Consider the following 17,785-nt stretch of genomic DNA (forward strand, 5'->3'; position numbering starts at 1 on the left):
GGATTCTAATTCCTTAAAAATCTTTACGGACTGGGTCAATAAATGTAATCCACACATCAGATTTATGTTAGAATCAAATATGAAAGAGGTAAGCTTCTTGGACTTGAAGATCAGGATAACTGGAAATAAGCTGACCACTAGCCTCTTTAGGAAACCAACAGATAAGAACACACTATTGCACTTCACCAGTTTCCATCCTGTAGGGTTGAGAGAAAACTTGCCCTATGGTCAGTTCCTGTGGATTTGCAGAAATTGTACTAACAAAGAAGGCTTTGTGGAACATGCAGGACAATTAAAAAGCAGATTGACCGAGAGAGGGTACCCCCATAAATTGGTAAACAACAATCTGAAGAGAGCAGTGAATACCCCGAGAGAGGAGTGCCTGAAATCCAGGCAGAAAAAGAAAAAATAAGAAAGAATAGTGTGTGTAACAACATATAACCCAATTAGCAACTATATAAAGAGAATTATTAATCGTAATTGGGATTTGATCAAACAGCTGGGAAGTCTAGCGCAAAAAACACTCTTTGCATTAAAAAAAATATGAATTTACGGCAAAAATTGGTACACACTTATGAAGAGACCATTAAACAACAGACCATTCAAAACCAGTGGGGCTTGCCGCCAATTGTGGGACACCACAAATGTGGGGGATGTGTGGCATGTTCACTTACGGAGAAGAGAACAGAATTCAACTATGGGAAAATGAGTTGGAAACTACTGACACACACTAATTGTAGATCGAAAAATGTGGTCTATATAATAAGGTGCCCGTGTGACCTATTATATGTAGGCAAGACCACCAGAGAAGTGCGACAGCACATATGAGAGCAAAGGTTGTGTGTGAGAAATAAAGTCCAGGATAAACCGTTAGTTGATCACTTCATCAAATTGGGACACAAATACATAGACCTGAGGTGGTTTGTTTTACAGCAAGTGAGAGCACCAATTTTGGGGGGGGGGGTTAGGGGGTTAGATATTGCCACCATTCTCCATAGAATTGAACAAAAATGGATTTATACCCTTAATACAGTGAAATAAGGACTGAATGTTTCTGTGAAGTGGAACATCTTAATGACTCACAAATTAATAGCATGCTCCATATGGACATTTTTGGATCACAAGATGCTATATTTATGGATACTCCACATAGGCAGGACAACATTATTGGGATAGGAAATCCCGCTTTGCAGCTCTGATTAAGGGCTGTGAACCAATCACGTCCCCAGCGTGACATTTACTTGCAGTTACTCCAATAACGAGGCAGTCCAGAAGAGATACTGGACAGAAAATAACAAACCTAAAACAAATGAGTAATTTTTTGGTTAAATGGCTTTTTAATAAGATGACTTTTTCAACTTGCCTTTTTGGTTTTCCTGATTTATGTTAAGGATGAAAAGGTAGAAGAACATATTCTGTCCCACTTTGTGTAACAGATGATGGATTTCATGTTCGAGTCTCTGAACTGCAGCACGACTTGGATTAGGCATACAAAGGTAATAAATAGTCCCCTTTCTATGACCACAATAGTCAAATAGTATGTGCTGTATATAAAAAATACTTTGGTCCATTTTTTATGTCTATAGCCAGAACTAATTGAAGTTGACAACCGCGGCCGCGCTAGAACAAAGTGATTCTAGGAAGACCAGGAACCAGCGCGCACGACCGGAATGAGGCGATTAAAGGTAAGTGTGGCACCTGAGCCCCCGTAAGGATTTGCGACACGCTGGGTCTCTCACATAAGAGATGAGACCACAGCGTGCGCAGTAGCATAGCTTCTGCCTCGAATATACGAACAGTCTGAGGCTCCAATTTAAATGCCTGTATATCTGTGGATACAGAGATATGTGACACGCCGGTTTTGTAGATATGAGACCGTAGGAGTCAATGTTGTAAACTAATTTTGTAAACCTTTAAAGTTAAGTGGGGTCTATTTAGTTGAGGATAATAACAGCAACGTGCCCTAGAGCGGAAACGAGATAGTTTTATAAAAAGATGCCCGACATAAAAGAGATGGGGGTGGAGGCTGGATAATACACAGGGCCCTAGATATCATATAAAACAAGCCGAAAGAAGACAACATGAACAAATAGGACATTTTGTACAGGGGCATCTACTTATATTAACTCATTTTATAGAGTACCCTAGACTCTACATTAAAACAGTCTGCACATGATATCATGAATAAACAGCATGCACCTACCTGATCTCTCTACAGAGCCCCATATGGGATCCAGGTGAGAGTGGAAGAAGTACCACACCAGGGAAGATTTAACAAACTCCTGAGAAGAGCATCACCTGTAGAACAGTGGTTGTACATTGAGTACGAACCAATACAGTAAGTGGACAGAAACTAGCTGCAATAATAAGCTTTTTCCATCAAGATGCTTTGTAGAATATTTTAGTAAATACTTTGGTATCGTAACCTCTAAGGTCGTGCCACTTCGGGAAACAAAGACCCACATAGAAATATGGATTAACACCCACATCTGAACCATCTGCGCCAATTGACAAGTGCAGGTGAGTCAGATCATGACTATTTAGAAATCAGTGCACATACATTATGGGGTTGATTCATGGAATTAATGTGCGCCGAAAATTCCCGCGCAGAGGTGCCAAAACGTGCGAATCGCAGTAAAAGTGCGAAAATCGCAGTAAAAGTGCGAAAATCGCAGGGAAACCAGCGCACATCGATTCATGGAAGTCTGTGCGCGAGAAAAACATTGGATGTGTGCTGAAAATGTGCGCCGCGCACGCCGGCGCACAGGTCATCCAACAGCGTGCGCCACAGCCACTGCGAAATCGCACATAGCGCGGCGCACATCACAAAAGTAGGCGGAACACGGGGCGTAACACTCGGAATGGGGAACAACGTGTGAAAATATAGGCGTCACGGGGGAAGTACAGGAGGCAAGTGCGCGGAACGCCCACACGCTCGCCTACAACCCATATTCATGGAATCGAATAGGGCAAACCAGCGCACGGTCAAAGACGCGCACAGGGCCAAACAAGTACGCCACAAGAAAGCAGGCGGTAGTGTCCCTGCGCGTGAAAAAAATGTGCGCCAAAATGTGCGATAACAAAAAGCACCCATATACAGCCATGATGAATGGTCCATACAGTGGCCCTCTAGGACAAATGAGGTGCAAAGGGGTACCGACAAACACGGACACCCGCTGTGTGAAAAATAGCGTGTGCGTGTGTACCTGGGTGCGCGGGAAGTCCCACACGCGATTGGCCTGGGTACGTGTACTTCGGGGTGCGCGGGAAGTCCCACACGCGATTAGCCTGGGTACGTGTACTACGGGGTGTGCGGGAAGTTCCACACGCGATTAGCCTGGGTACATGTGTTTCGGGGTGCGCGGGAAGTTCCACACATGATTGGCCTGGTTACGTGTACTTCTGGGTGCGTGGGAAGTTCCACACGCGATTGGCCTGGGTACGTGTACTTCGGGGGGCGCGGGAAGTTCCACACGCGATTGGCCTGGGTAGGTGTACTTCGGGATGCGTGGGAAGTTCCACACGCGATTGGCCTGGGTACGTGTACTTCGGGGTGCGCGGGAAGTCCCACACGCGATTAGCCTGGGTACGTGTACTACGGGGTGTGCGGGAAGTTCCACACGTGATTAGCCTGGGTACGTGTGTTTTGGGGTGTGCAGGAAGTTCCACACGCGATTGGCCAGGGTACATGTGTTTCGGGGTGCGCAGGAAGTTCCACACGCGATTGGCGTGGGTACGTGTACTTCGGGATGCGCGGGAAGTTCCATACGCGATTGGCCTGGGTACGTGTACTTCGGGGTGCGCGGGAAGTCCCACACGCGATTAGCCTGGGTACGTGTACTACGGGGTGCGCGGGAAGTTCCACACGCGATTAGCCTGGGTATGTGTGCTTCGGGGTGCGCGGGAAGTTCCACACGCGATTGGCCTGGGTACGTGTACTTCGGGATGCGCGGGAAGTTATAGACGCGATTGGCCTGGGTACGTGTACTTCGGGTGCGCGGGAAGTTCCACACGCGATTGGCCTGGGTACGTGTATTCCGAGGTGCGCGGGAAGATTCACACGCGATTTCAGCAGGGTACGTGTATTTAGGTGGTGCCGGGGAATGCTACACGTGATTTGGCCGTGTGGGTCCTCCCAGGTGTTCCCTCTACACCCTCCACGGCCCCTGCAGGCAGCCCACACCACAGGGGACTACCCTGCACCCCTGCTCATGTCCCACAGGGAACCCATCCACCATGGCCATGCCCCCCAGCCAACCCACATGTCACCTTGCACTACTGGTCACCAACACATGTCTCCCAGCACCCCTACCCCCCAGCATCCAGGGGCACCCTCCACCAGGCCCCCACACATGTCCCCCTGCACCCGCATAAACAAGCAGTGCAGGGGCAGCCTCCACCAGGCCCCCACACATGTCCCCCTGCACACCCACCCCCCAGCAGTGCAGGGGCAGCCTCCACCAGGCCCCCACTCATGTCTACCACCACCCCCACCCCCCAGCCACCAGGGGCACCCTCCACCAGGCCCCCACTCATGTCTACCACCACCACCCCCAGCCACCAGGGGCACCCTCCACCAGGCCCCCACTCATGTCCCCCTGCAACCCCACCCCCCAGCAGTGCAGGGGCAGCCTCCACCAGGCCCCCACACATGTCCCCCTGCACCCCCACCCCCCAGCAGTGCAGGGGCACCCTCCACCAGGCCCCCACACATGTCCCCCTGCACCCCCACCCCCCAGCAGTGCAGGGGCAGCCTCCACCAGGCCCCCACTCATGTCTCCCACCACCCCCACCCCCCAACAGTGCAGGGGCAGCCTCCACCAGGCCCCCACTCATGTCTACCACCACCCCCACTCCCCAGCCACCAGGGGCACCCTCCACCAGGCCCCCACTCATGTCTCCCACCACCCCCACCCCCCAGCAGTGCAGGGGCAGCCTCCACCAGGCCCCCACTCATGTCTCCCACCACCCCCACCCCCCAGCCACCAGGGGCAGCCTCCACCAGGCCCCCACTCATGTCCCCCTGCACCCCCACCCCCCAGCCGTGCGATTTGCCTGGGTACGTGTATTCCTGTGGTACGCGGGTAGTCTCCCATGCGATACCATCAGGGTACGTGTATTATGGGTCCGCGTGAACTTCCACACGTGATACCAGCAGGCTACGTGTTTTACGGAGTTCGCGGGAAGTTCCACACGCGATTGCCCTGGGTACGTGTATTTCAGGGTGCGCGTGAACTTCCACACGCGACTGGGCCTGTGAGAGCGTGTTATGTGTATTCCTGGGGTGGGCGGGAAGATTCACACGTTCGCCTACGACGCGCCGAAAAATAAATGGTCCAATCCTGAAATACGTACGCCAGCATGAAGCAGGCGTACGTCGACCCGCGCAGCATAAAAGTGCGCGCAAACAACAAACAAGCTCAGACGCCAGGATGAATATACCGTTCCTAGCAGCAGTGGCCGTGGGTTACCAAAGGAGGAGGAGGAGGATAGTGAGGGCCCGAATTTTCACTCCCAGAACCAGCCTTTTTGGGATGCCTGATGACCAGGTGTATGGGAGGTACAGGTTTCCACCACACATAATACTGGACCTGGTCAGTGAGTGGGAGGATGACCTCATATCACCCACCCTGTGCTCCCAAGCACTCAGCCCCCTGGAGAAGGTCCTCAATGTACTGCACTTCTTGGCCACAGGATCATTTCAGCGGACAAGGGCCATAGTGGGTGGGGTGTCACAGGCCACGCAGTCACACTGCCTACACCAGGTCTTGAACATCATCACTGCACGCCCATCAGTCCGTAGGCACATATACCTGCCCAGGACACCTGCAGAAAGGCAGGCTGCCGCCCTCGATTTCTACGGTGTGGCACAATTCCCCAAAGTGCTAGGTGCCATTGACTGCACCCATGTGGCACTACGTCCCCCCAGGGCATCTGAGCACATCTATAGGAACCGCAAGCACTGGCATTCCATCAACGTGCAGGTAGTATGTAATGCCAAGGGAATCATCACCTCAGTATATGCCAACTATCCAGGGTCCACCCACGACAGCTTCATTTACCGAATGTCTACCCTAAGCCGGGACCTAGAACTGGGCAGCATGGCGATACATGGCTGCTTGGTGAGTATGAATTCCACTGCACATGCATGCATGTCAGATGCAGAGTTATGTCACTACCCCACTAATGATACCCATCACCTCCTCACCAGGGGACAGTGCCTACCCTCTGAGCACCCACATGATGACGCCAATTCGGAACCCCATCACGCCTCCAGAGGTAAGATACAACACAGCCCATATTGCAACCCGGGGCATAGTGGAGCGCAGATTCTGAGTGCTCAAGTCACGCTTTCGCTCCCTTGACCGTTCTGGCGGGCAGCTGTTCTATGCGCCCCCAGTAGTGTGCAGGATCATAGTGGCAGCATGTGTCCTGCACAATGTTGCAACACGCCGGGGCCTGGCTGTGGACATGGTGGTGCCCCCACATCCCCAACCACATGCACGCCCGCTGCGCATGGGAGGGGAGAAGGCACAGGGTGAGGCAGCCCGTACGCAGCTGGTGGCTAATTACTTCACATAGAAATCACACCCCTGTGGAGTGCACACAGCCCTGGCACATACCATCTGATAAGCAATGATGACTCGACCTGACAATTATGACGAACAAAGGGACAGTCAACTGTCAGAACCATAGCAACCTGAGATTGTTCATGTGGAAGTGTCACAATGTGTGCATCCCTACCTACACAAACACCACCAATGCAGTGTCATCAAAAGACACACTTCCATGCTGCAGAAATGAATACCCACTTGCAAAATACTACATGAAAACAGTGCCATGTCACCCAACCCCTCCCCGGCACGGCCACACAACACACCATGGCATGTCATGCAATGTGAGAGCAAACAAATTAATCCCCACAACATGCCCCAAGTGTCACCAGCTACAGTGTCCCTAATGGAAACATGGCCACACATGAAATGCTCACAGTAATGCAGGACCTACAACACACATTACCAAATACTTACCAAGAATATCAATCACCTACACAACGTCCAACCTACCTTAAACATGACATTACAGACTTAACAATGTGCTAGCCTCACTACCTGATGATGCCAGCACTCCGAACACTTCCAAGTATACAGTGTTAGCGCCACGCAAGAGTGTAGGTGCACTGCTTACAACATGGACTCCAGTTCCAAGGTGGACCGCCTTGTGAAGACATGAGAAATGGACCTGCAAATTAGGAGGATGAGATGGATGCAGAGGCACATATCAATACACCATGCAGTGTACAATACAACAACAATATGCATTATGAATGTATACACAGTATTGACTACAGACTGCCCACACATGGAATGGGAGTCCAATGTCACCATGTACGTCACTGCTACTTGGGCACACCCTTTGCAAGCCCATGGAAACGGGAAGCAAGAGGGGTGTGTGTCAAAAAAACCCAAGCATCTGAACCAAATTCATGACAAGCCTGCATGTGCCCAGCCACAATGCAGCGTATGCCCACGGGAGCCACACAAGGCAACACACTGTCCCAAAAAAAAAAAAAGAAAAAAAAAAAAAAAAATGGCCATTAATGGGCCCGGGGGTGGGGGAGGCCACCCAGGAGGTCCGAGGACAGGGTGCACACCAAAACCCACCTGTGTGGATCTTGCGAAAAAAAACACCTCCATGGGCTCATGGCCTACACGGCTACCCTATTGTGGGAGAATCACTGCTGTCGCTCTCCTCACCCTCTGCAGCTGCATCAGGAGGTGGTGGCACTATGGGAGGCAGCCCACGCAAAGCCCTAGTCTGTTCCTCCATGGCTGCAAGCATGCGGGTGTGGTTGGTCTCGTTCTGGAGGATAATTGTGTGGAGGTCCCCATGCAACAACTCACGGGATGCCCGGACCTCCGCCCTAGTTGCCTGCATCTCAGCTGAGAGCATACGTGTGAGACACTCCAGCTGCTGTTCTGTCCTTCTGTTTGTTGAAGCCTCAAGCTCAACAAGAGTCGTCCTGAGGTGAAGGAATTCCACCCTCAGGGCTTCCCTGTGGCCCTGGGACTCTATGGAAATGGCTTCCTGCAGAGTCGCCAGTGCCGCCCGCCTGTCCCTGTCGTACGCCAACATGTCCTCCCTGTGTGACTGGCAGATGGAGTCTGTTGCCTGCTGTAGTCGCTCCATCAGCCTTTCGGGGGGGACAATGGAAGTGGCCACCCTATCCATGGCCTGAGCCATCATCTCTGATGATGCTGCCTGTTGGGTTGCCATACCGTATATGGATTGCTCCCATGCGGTATTGTCAGGTGGCTGACAGCCACCACGTCGGCGGGCACCACACCTGTCTGGGGCAAGGCGAACTGCGCCTTGCTGTGCCGGCACTGCCTGAGGCTGCAGGACTGCATTCCCCTCTGATCTGCTGGCCCAGGAACAGGACAGATGTCGCGGAGTGTGACCCTGCATCCGTAACCACCAAAGGCGTACCTGCCAACACTGACATCCCCATTGAGGGTTCTAACCCTGGTGCAGGTGGGTCGGACAGAACAGAATCCCTCCCAGGAACACTCACCTGCGACGGCACATAGGTCTCATCATCCAAATCGACACCTGAATACAGCTCGGGGGAGGTGCAGCCAGAGACACCCCTTGAAAGCACGACCTGCAGCAGTTGTGGGTTCTCACCCACCACCACACCACGTCCCTCACTGGTGGTCGGTCGGCCCTCAGACCCCTCCTGGGTCTGCACCATCTCCACAACCCCAGCAGTATCAAGTGCGTCATCCCCTGCAAAGACATAAAAGAAAACAAATGGAAACAGGCATTAGCACTATGGCACACAATTAGGGCTGAGAGGCTACAGAAAGCAGTACTTGATTGGCACATGTCCCACATGACTAAAACCCTCCCATGCATGCACCGTCACTGCGTGTGAAGGGTAGGCAGATGGCACACATTGATGACACCAAGATGGAAGATGAAAACATTTGCTGCATGCTGCCTAGCAGTGGCATCACACATTGGCCAGTGATTGGCAGGTCAAATACACATGCCATCACACAGATGGCATGTACCCTAGCCATGAAGTGAAGAGGGAGAGGAGGGCACCAATTGTTCAATCAGTCCAGTTTGCTCATGAAATTGATTTTTTCATTGAAATGGTTGAAATGTTTAACCTGGAGCTGCCAGTCCAAAATGGTCCTATAGCACAGGGACATGTCTAAACAAATCATGTCCAGGAAACAAAGCCAGCCCACTGTACCATAGCCATGTCAGACATGTGACAATAGGACTGGGAAATCCCAAGTAAAAGTGGTGATATGCAAACAATCTGCCTGAATAAACAGAGGTAAATAAGAAACTATGTTGTGGCAAGATGACACTTCAAGGGCAACTGGCGTGGTGGTGGGCTGGATGTCTAATGTTGGCAGAAGGGATGCTGCTATACCCAAATGCTGGTGCGCAGAATGTATAGGATGAGGCACATGGGTGACCCAAACCACTCAGGCACACACACCCTCACCTGGCACCCAAACAGAAGCCCTCCCACACACACCATGCACATGGATGACACACACATGCATGTGCACTCACCGGACAATGCCTCGTAATCTGCCAGTTCTCCCACGCCCTGGATCTGTTCCTCTGTGACGTAGGTCCCAGCAACCTGCTCATGTGGAGTGAGTTCTATGTCGTCTGCTGGAGACCCACCTCCAGTCACTAGAGTTGCGGCATGACTGGAGGCCAGCTTATTCTTTGCCCTGCGCTTCAGGTCATTCCAGCGCTTGTAGCATTCAGTAGCTGTGCGCCTCAAGATTCCAAGGGCACTTATGATGTCCGCAATGGTCTGCCAGTGTGCCTGACGTTGTGTAGGTGTGGTCTTGGATCCTGCAACAATCACCATTTCGCGGTCATGTGCGGTCACATACTCTACAAGTGCATTCAGTTCGGCCTCATTGAAGCTGGGCTTCCTTGACGGGCCAGACTGTGTAGCCGTGTCTGGGGCATCAGCCTCTACTGGACGAGCACTCTTCCTCTTCCGCTTGGAAGGTGGTGGGGATCCTGAGTGTCCTACGCCACTCTGGACACTAGTGGCAGGAACCCCGGTGGACTCTGTACTAGGAGTGTGGGATTGCACACTCAGCATGGGAGTTGGTGCAGGCATTAGCTCAAGTGTGATGGTGTCAGGGGGAATGTCAGCATGATGGACTTGGACCGACACTGTCCTGGCTGGGTGTGTGAGAGGTGGGGTGGATGGAGCCGCAGCTGCCCCTGCAGCCTCCCCAGCCTTCCTACAGGGGGCATCAGAGGACCTAGCTGCCCCGGATCGACGTGGCCTGATGACACCAACGTTCACCGGCGCACGTGGCCTAGACCTGCTGACCTGGAAGTCAGCCATGGAGTCACCCTGTGCCAGGTCTGGTTCCACAGTGGGCTGGTCCAACAAGGGCTGAGCATGGATGGTGTCAGCCACGTTAACCTCAACCAGGGGGGGCATGGGTGTCCCTGACTGCTCCTCCACACATGGGGGGCTAGGGGCACCCTGCAAGTCACGGCCACGTCCCCTACCGGATACACCACGTCCACCACTTGGGGCTCGGCCACCTTTGCCACCCTTACGGCTTGTTCGCCTCCCAGCCATGGCACTGATGTTATTGTGCGTATGGGAGTCGATGTGAACTATTGTCCTCGGCAATTGGGGGTCAAAGGGGTTGGGTACCAGATGGTAATCGTACCCTAGTGCTCTAGCAAGGCTGTATGTCACCCCTGGGGAAAGATGACGGGTCACACAACGCACAGGCACCACAAAAAAGGGAGGTAAGGTGCACGCAACCCCTCCTAGACCACGTGCGTGGAAAAATAAACCTGCACTACGCTGTGGCACCCAGAAACACAAGAATGAACGTATGCGTGTCACACGCAGCCTAGAATGACCTCTGAAGGGGTACGCGACACACGGGGCAAGCACAGATGTTAAATACGTGCACGACTCACCGTCTGCCAGGAACAAAAGCATGAAAAATATGCGCGTGCGCGCGTTGGCAACACCCCCGCCAAAAGAAGAATTGTACGCTGTCTGAGGAGACAGGACAACAGTAGAAGGGAACGCTGTTTGAGGAAACAGGCCCAGGAAAAAGAGGAAAAGAGAAAAAGCTGTCAGAGGTAACAGGGAGTACGAACTGAAAACGCTGTGAAGTAAATCGCGTGTGAACCGACAAGAAGTACAGATTTCACCCACTCGCTCTCCACGAAAAGCACGTACAAGGAAATGGCGTTCTACACGCACCTTTTATACACACGTCACAGACGCGCATACGCGATGAGGCCATTTCCACCAATTACACGCTTTGACACTCGGACGTGTATCATTTTCTTTTACACGCGCCATTCTCTACGGCCATGCGCGTGACGTCACAGCTGCGCATGGGGGCCTTTGGGCCAATGAAATCGCGTATGCGTGCAGACGCGCTTACGCGCTAAGGGCCTTTCCTCGAATTACACGCAGACGTGCAGGACTTTTCACGTGCCAAATCACTCCGTATCAAGCTGGCCACGCGTAAGCACACGGAAGACCACGCTCCTGCCCAGAAAGCCAATTTACTGCCCCCCAGAGCCCCGAGCACGCTCCCACCTGCCATCTGCTGCTGCCTGACTACCTGCTGCCCACGTGCCCTGCCATTTGCTGCCTGCACATCAGCCAGGGGTGCTGTTGCTGTGACCACCCCTGCTGGAACCGAAGACTCCCGACTGGGATTCCATCGCTCAACAGCCCAGCCCCAGGACCCAGTTACCCACCCACTCCTGCCTCTGGGGTTGTCATGTCGGGCACTGCAACATCTGGCACCACTGACAACCCCCAGCCAGAGAGGCAGAGGGGCACCAGCTTCAGTGCCAGGGAAGTTGGTGTCCTGGTGGAGCAAGTCCTGGGGCAGTATGATGCCCTCTACGGAAGGGTGCGCGCCGACAAGGAAGGATGGACTCGAATCTGGACGGACATCGTGACTGCCATCAACACGGAGGGGGTGGCAGTCTGCGACTTCCAACATGTCAAGAAGCGCTGGGAGGACTTCAAGTTCAGGACCCTCAACAAGGCCCGGCGCCTCTTGAAGGCAGCGGATGCTAAGGGGCGCCGGGGCCACTTGTCGGAAGATCAGATGAGGGTCCTGGAACGCATATCCCCAGCGCTCCACGTCCAGGTCCTTGAGAGGCAGACCCGTCTGGAGTCGAGCGGTAAGTGTACATGCATCATGATTGTAAGCTGTGCGTGTGGTGATGTGCCAGTAGTGTGCCGGTTGCACATCTGTTTGTATGGGGCCGAGTATGGGTGGGGGTGTACAGGACCATGAGGCTAACACATGCGAGCGCTGTCATGTGTGAGACATGGATGGTGCTTGTGTGTGTAGGCTTGCATGCCAGATGCAGTTGTGTGGGCACACATGTTTGGATGAATGTGTATGTAAGTAGGCATGTTCGTGATGTCACGCATGTATGTTGTTTTCAGCTGCATGTATCAGCACTGTGTACATGTGCATGTGTGTGTATTTGACATGGGTGCAACAGTGATGCAACATGGATGCATGTGACAGCGGGTTGTGGAAGCCTGATTGGCAGATGTGACATGGATGCCCATCGGAACACTGCGACAGTTGGCTGAGGTGTACACATGCATGCAAGTGTGGTGGTGTGCGTGCATGTGTAGTGCACTCCCTGTGTTGCATGTGATGTCTGGCTCACCTTTGCCTGCTCATGCTGTTGTATGGCAGTTGCGATGTGGCTGTGGTATGGCTCATGTGTGCATGTAGAAATGACATGTGTGTTGCCAATTGTGATGCCATGTCTGAGGTTTGCCAATGCCACTCATGTGCAACTGTCATGTGTGTATGTGTCCATTGTACAGTGCCCTGATGCCTGTGTTTTATTTCACCCTGTCTGCAGCGTCAACTGATGAAGAGGGCGGAGAAGGTGCTGTGGAGCACAGCAGCGGGGATCGCACCGACAGCTGGAGACGCAAGGCCCAGCTCCCCTCCCAGGTTGTGATCTCGTCAGGGAGTGAGGAGTCCGGTGCCGCGTCCCAGGCCGCAGCTGCCGGGGGGAGGTCCAAGAGGCGGAGGTCGGCGTTGGACTCCTCGGCAGCAGAAGGGGCAGCTGGGACCCCACAGGGCCCAACGGGGGAAGATGGCACAGAGTCATCCAGGTTGGTGGGGGGTTTGGTGGAGGAGGAAGCCGTGCAAGCAACAGAGACGGGGTCTGGAGGTGGGGATTCCACTGGTGCTAGTGGTGCAGTGCAGGACCAGGGACAGGAGGCAGCACAGGTCGCCGCGTAGGTGCCTGTGTGCAATCCTGTCCCTGCATCATCTTGCACCAGCAGGGATGCCTACGTCCAGACCCGTTTTCAGGCAGGGGATGAGCTCACGACAACTGGACTTCCTCTGCATGCGGACGTGGCTATCCGGGTCTGGGTTGAGCCTGTCCTGACTGGTGTGGCGTTGCGTCAACGGGCCATGCGAGGTGACCTGCAGTCTTTTCATGAGGAGACTGCACGTCATCTCGAATGGCTCGTTGACTGCGTCGGCCTACTGGGACAGGTCACCCAGGCCGGATTCCTCCGTTTGATGGGGCTTGCTCAGACCCCCTCCTCAACTGAACCCCCTATGCGCCAGTCATCCTCTGTGCCATCTTCCCACCCATCAGTCACCTGGGTGCCCTGTGGAGCTGCCTCTGACGGTGCGGCCAGGCTGGTGGAGGAGGCATCCCTGCCACAGTCGGGAGTTGGACGTCCAGCAGGGGTGGCCACATCAACGACTGCACCCCAGCCAGCGGAGGATGTGCAGGCAGCAGGAGGCAGTGCACGGGCAGAGGCGCAGCAGCAGCAGCAACGTGGTGGGAGCCATGATGGCTCGGGGCCTTCGACATCGGAGGGGCAGGCATCGGCCGGAGGGCAGGAGGACCCAGGACGGGAAGTGTCTTCCGTGTGGCAGCGCTTGGGCCAAGCCATAGATGCGGAGTGGCAGCGGGCGGAAGAGGCACGGCTCACGATGGTCAGGGCGGAGAACTCCATGCGGAGGGCCCTGAGGCGGGCCGAGTGCCTCGAGGCAATCCGCAGGGAGTTTGGGGGGAACATGTGGACGGCCCTGCGGACCCTCGGGGCCATGGAGGAGGAGCGCCTCCGGGACATTGAGCAGGAGTTCGATGATGCTCTGGCCCGGAACATCCCGAAGTGAGCCGTCGGACTAGCCCGCTGCCCTTGTAAATAGTTCTGTAGTTAGTGTTAGGTTTCCTTTGGTTTAGGATTTTTTTGGGACCTTTTGGACAATGGGCCACATTTTTGTATATAGTTTTTGATTTAGGTAGTGTTATTAGATAGGTTTCATTTCTTCGGTTGGGATCATGGATTGTTTATCTGTATATAGTTGACTTTTGGATTTTCATTTTTTTTAATGATTTCCCCATGGAGCAATGGTTTTCGATTTTAATTTTCCATTGGATTTACTTTTGTGGACTGTGACTTTGGACACCTTTCGTTTGCATTATGATTTGTGGTTTTGCGATATTTCACGTACCTGCTGGGGTTTTTTTTGAAAATTTCCATTATTGTTTGTTTATTTTTGATTCAATTTACGTTGTGTTTAATACATATTTTTTCTTCAAACTTCAATGTGTAGTATCATCTCATTGGTTTCATGCATATCATGATATGGGTTTTGACATTCACTGACACTCATTGGGTGTATGTGAGGGACATGTGTTCATTTCCAAACTTGCAATTGGGGTTATATCATGTTTTTGCCATTTCTAAGTGGGTGGATGCAATACTCAGGTGGGTGTTTGGCATTTGGAGGCTGACCATAAGGGCCAGGGATCTAGACTGTGGTGACATGTTGGCTGGGGGACATGAGTGGGGGCCTGGTGGAGGCTGCCCCTGCACTGCTGGGGGGTGGGGGTGATGGGAGACATGAGTTGGGGCCTGGTGGAGGCTGCCCCTGCATTGCTGGGGGGGTGGAGTGATAGGGGACATGAGTGGGGGCCTGGTGGAGGGTGCCCCTGGTGGCTGGGGGGTGGGGGTGGTGGTAGACATGAGTGATGGCCTGGTGGAGGGTGCCCCTGGTGGCTGGGGGGTGGGGTGGTGGTAGACATGAATGGGGGCCTGGTGGTGGCTGCCCCTGCACTGCTGGGGGTGGGGGTGGTGGTAGACATGAGTGGGGGCCTGGTGGAGGGTGCCCCTGCACTGCTGGGGGGTGGGGGTGGTGGGAGACATGAGTGGGGGCCTGGTGGAGGCTGCCCCTGCACTGCTGGGGGGTGGGGGTGATGGGAGACATGAGTGGGGGCCTGGTGGAGGCTGCCCCTGTACTGCTGGGGGGTGGGGGTGACAGGGGACATGAGTGGGGGCCTGGTGGAGGGTGCCCCTGGTGGCTGGGGGGTGGGGGTGGTGGTAGACATGAGTGGGAGCCTGGTGGAGGGTGCCCCTGGTGGCTGGGGGGTGGGGTGGTGGTAGACATGAGTTGGACATGAGTGGGGGCCTGGTGGAGGCTGCCCCTGCACTGCTGGGGGTGGGGGTGATAGGGGACATGAGTGGGGGCCTGGTGGAGGCTGCCCCTGGTGGCTGGGGGTGGGGGTGGTGGGAGACATGAGTGGGGGCCTGGTGGAGGCTGCCCCTGCACTGCTGGGGGGTGGGGGTGATGGGAGACATGAGTAGGGGTCTGGTGGAGGCTGCCCCTGCACTGCTGGGGGGTGGGGTGGTGGTAGACATGAATGGGGGCCTGGTGGAGGGTGCCCCTGGTGGCTGGGGGGTGGGGGTGGGGGTGGTGGTAGACATGAGTGGGGGCCTGGTGGAGGGTGCCCCTGGTGGCTGGGGGGTGGGGGTGGGGGTAGACATGAGTGGGGGCCTGGTGGAGGGTGCCCCTGGTGGCAGGGGGGTGGGGGTGGTGGTAGACATGAGTGGGGGCCTGGTGGAGGCTGCCCCTGCACTGCTGGGGGGTGGGGGTGATGGGAGACATGAGTGGGGGCCTGGTGGAGGGTGCCCCTGGTGGCTGGGGGGTGGGGGTGGTGGTAGACATGAGTGGGGGCCTGGTGGAGGCTGCCCCTGCACTGCTGGGGGGTGGGGGTGATGGGAGACAAGAGTGGGGGCCTGGTGGAGGCTGCCCCTGCACTGCTGGGGGGTGGGGGTGATGGGAGACATGAGTGGGGGCCTGGTGGAGGCTGTCCCTGGTGGCTGGGAGTAGGGGTGGTGGTAGACATGAGTGGGGGCCTGGTGGAGGGTGCCCCTGCACTGCTGGGGGGTGGGGGTGATGGTAGACATGAGTGGGGGCCTGGTGGAGGCTGCCCCTGCACTGCTGGGGGGTGTGGGTGATAGGGGACATGAGTGGGGGCCTGGTGGAGGCTGCCCCTGCACTGCTGGGGGGTGGGGGTGGTGGGAGACATGAGTGGGGGCCTGGTGGAGGCTGCCCCTGCACTGCTGGGGGGTGGGGGTGATAGGAGACATGAGTGGGGGCCTGGTGGAGGCTGCCCCTGTACTGCTGGGGGGTGGGGGTGACAGGGGACATGAGTGGGGGCCTGGTGGAGGGTGCCCCTGGTGGCTGGGGGGTGGGGGTGGTGGTAGACATGAGTGGGAGCCTGGTGGAGGGTGCCCCTGGTGGCTGGGGGGTGGGGTGGTGGTAGACATGAGTTGGACATGAGTGGGGGCCTGGTGGAGGCTGCCCCTGCACTGCTGGGGGTGGGGGTGATAGGGGACATGAGTGGGGGCCTGGTGGAGGCTGCCCCTGGTGGCTGGGGGTGGGGGTGGGGGTGGTGGGAGACATGAGTGGGGGCCTGGTGGAGGCTGCCCCTGCACTGCTGGGGGGTGGGGGTGATGGGAGACATGAGTAGGGGTCTGGTGGAGGCTGCCCCTGCACTGCTGGGGGGTGGGGTGGTGGTAGACATGAATGGGGGCCTGGTGGAGGGTGCCCCTGGTGGCTGGGGGGTGGGGGTGGTGGTAGACATGAGTGGGGGCCTGGTGGAGGGTGCCCCTGGTGGCTGGGGGGTGGGGGTAGACATGAGTGGGGGCCTGGTGGAGGGTGCCCCTGGTGGCAGGGGGGTGGGGGTGGTGGTAGACATGAGTGGGGGCCTGGTGGAGGCTGCCCCTGCACTGCTGGGGGGGTGGGGGTGATGGGAGACATGAGTGGGGGCCTGGTGGAGGGTGCCCCTGGTGGCTGGGGGGTGGGGGTGGTGGTAGACATGAGTGGGGGCCTGGTGGAGGCTGCCCCTGCACTGCTGGGGGGTGGGGGTGATGGGAGACAAGAGTGGGGGCCTGGTGGAGGCTGCCCCTGCACTGCTGGGGGGTGGGGGTGATGGGAGACATGAGTGGGGGCCTGGTGGAGGCTGTCCCTGGTGGCTGGGAGTGGGGGTGGTGGTAGACATGAGTGGGGGCCTGGTGGAGGGTGCCCCTGCACTGCTGGGGGGTGGGGGTGATGGTAGACATGAGTGGGGGCCTGGTGGAGGCTGCCCCTGCACTGCTGGGGGGTGTGGGTGATAGGGGACATGAGTGGGGGCCTGGTGGAGGCTGCCCCTGCACTGCTGGGGGGGTGATGGGAGACATGAGTGGGGGCCTGGTGGAGGGTGCCCCTGGTGGCTGGGGGGTGGGGGTGGTGGTAGACATGAGTGGGGGCCTGGTGGAGCGTGCCCCTGGTGGCTGGGGGGTGGGGGTGATGGGAGACATGAGTAGGGGCCTGGTGGAGGCTGCCCCTGCACTGCTGGGGGGTGGGGGTGATAGGGGACATGAGTGGGGGCCTGGTGGAGAGTGCCCCTG

The sequence above is a fragment of the Ambystoma mexicanum genome, chromosome 2q (assembly GCF_040938575.1).
Source record: "Ambystoma mexicanum isolate Mex_15411 chromosome 2q, UKY_AmexF1_1, whole genome shotgun sequence".
NCBI lineage: Eukaryota > Metazoa > Chordata > Amphibia > Caudata > Ambystomatidae > Ambystoma > Ambystoma mexicanum.